Source organism: Pinus tabuliformis, chromosome 2_2, assembly GCF_031772625.1.
Source record: "Pinus tabuliformis cultivar Carrire ecotype Pingquan chromosome 2_2, CPIR1, whole genome shotgun sequence".
NCBI lineage: Eukaryota > Viridiplantae > Streptophyta > Pinopsida > Pinales > Pinaceae > Pinus > Pinus tabuliformis.
The window spans coordinates 568,152,326-568,154,793 of NC_142300.1; the positions used below are offsets into that span (position 1 = coordinate 568,152,326).

General features: G+C 36.8%; 1 pseudogene; it reads left to right on the forward strand.

Annotated features, from left to right (window-relative positions):
• The first annotated feature begins 1,241 nt into the window (after positions 1–1,241).
• On the forward strand, positions 1,242–1,595 carry LOC149193938 (dolichyl-diphosphooligosaccharide--protein glycosyltransferase subunit DAD1 pseudogene; annotated as a pseudogene).
• Positions 1,596–2,468: the final 873 nt, after the last annotated feature.

Sequence of the window (2,468 nt, forward strand, 5' to 3'; positions counted from 1 at the left end):
ACAGAGTGTTTGCGTCTCAGCCACAAAGAATGTCAAACAAGTGGCTATCATTTGTCATTGGTTGTGGAAGCAGTGAAAAACGATTAGTGCTGTAAATTGATTGTGCATGCACTGATTGCTTCACAATTGGACAGTTGCCGTAAACACGGAAACAACTTGCTAATTCAGGGTAATTAAGGGTTAGACCCACTCCACATGCAACCCCCTTGAGAAAATGAATATTCAATATACGTTTACACTCTCCTGGAATTTCATACTTGCAAGTATACCTTACTCCATGTCAGGACTCATCACGAACCACCATTACTTTATAACTATGTATCCATAAAATTCTGCCATTTTATTATTGCTTTTAGTGGCAACTAAAGACATAGCTAATACAACGAAACTAGCATAAATATTAAAAATGCAAATATCCATTAACTACATAATTAATTTCATCAGAAACACTCAATTAGTGAAGCATAATAATGGAACAACGTATCTAATGTCATAGCAAGAATTGCATGTATATAGCAGGAAAGGAGGAGCTTTCCAAAATTTTCAATCTGGCACTAAAATTCTTGGGTGTCTGTCAACAATAACTTATGTTCTTGCTCATCTTCCATAAGTTATGACGATTTGGATGCCATGAAGTGAACAGATCATGCCAATGTCGATTAATTTTATAGTCTCAGGGAAGTTGTTTGACATTGAGCCAATAACATGTTCAGATCAAGACATAATGGGTGGTCAGGCCAATTGGTGGTCCATGGAGTCATGGCTCTACTCATTTAATCAATGTACATTGTTCCTTCCATCGCTGATTACACAAAGAGCTATTAAAGTGTTACCTGGCAAATGTTTTGGAAGTTTGAAATAATATCTCTTCTAGTCCAGCTAGAAACCCAAATTTACCTGCAGCTCAGGTCATCAATATGGAAAAAGTATCCTGTTTTTTTTTTTGAAGTGTCACCATCCTCCTTGACTACAAGTGAAAGACTATGTCTAATTCCATTCTATGAGGAAATTAAGCAGAGCCGAATTGATTCTAAATATGATTCGATCCTAAGTCAAACTCATCAATTTGAGTCGCAATGAGGACTCAAACTCCCAAGTCAAACATGAGTTAGGTTGACTTGACAATTCTAATTCAAATCGACTTATTACATCCAAAATCCATATTGTTTTGTAGTATGTACCATCATATGTACTTTGAAATGCATTAGAATTGAAAACTTGCATTATATGTAAAATGTTAAATGGGAACCTCAGCAGCTAAGGATGCACAAGTTCTCGTTGCATCCCTTCGATCTGCATACTCTGCAACTCCTACCAAGTTGAAGATCATCGATCTGTATGTGGTCTACGCAGTTCTCATGGCAGTTGTGCAGGTTGTCTACATGGAAATAGTTGGATCATTTCCTTTCAATGCTTTTCTTTCAGGAGTTCTATCTTGCACGGGGTCAGCTGTGCTTGCAGTTTGTTTGCGGATGCAAGTCAACGAAGAAAACAAGGGATTCAAGGATCTTCCTCCAGAAAGAGCATTTGCAGGTTTTGTTTTGTGCAATTTTGCACTTCACTTGGTGATAATGAACTTCCTAGGTTTGGAATGAGAGGGTACCCATCACAAAGCAACAAAAGAAGAATTGGCTACTCGCCTTTCCTTGAAATATTTCGTTGCTAAGGATTTAGTGGTAGTCAAATACACAAATACCTGAAATTGGCTTCTTGGTTAATGTAGCTCCCTTAATTTTCTCGTGTTTTGGATTCTTGGCGTAGAAGACATTGTACTATTACATATTGCAACATAAATATAAGCTATTGCATTATTATACCTTCATTTTGATCATTTCATAATGTGGTTCAAGTCTTTGAACTCTGTTATATGGTTTGACTCTTGAGAAGTCAGTGCTATCAATAAGCATCAAGCAGAGATGATAGAGAATTTGCTTGTTTTTACTTTCCTGGTATATGTAAATATAGAAGGGATCAGTTATTATTATCTAGAATCTAACAGCGAAGTCCAAAGCTTAAAGTACTATGGATTAAACATAACTGCAGAACTTTTGCTATAAATTCCACCCTTGACTTTTGGTTGACATGGTCTTTCTTGTTTGCAGAAGTCTATATTTCTCACTCATAAATTTTCTATATTGTTAGTGTACATGCTCTCGCAATCAGCAAGGAGATTATGTCAACATAAACATCTCTAGAAGGCATCAGTGATTAAATTGCGTGTTTGGGTTCACAACTAATTTTCACAGGGTTGGGTTGTTGGTATCAGATTGAGGATCAATAACAGTAGCTAGTTTAGAATGTTGGGGGGGGAAACAATATGCCAAAATGCTTTGGGGGTGTGGCTAAGTGAGGTACTGCATCAAGTCAAGATAATCAGGATGGTACCATAAGATGGGCAGATTAGCACTTAATAAAATGGGGGTGAAATACATCGAATTGAATGGTCATAGAAATCAACTATCAACATA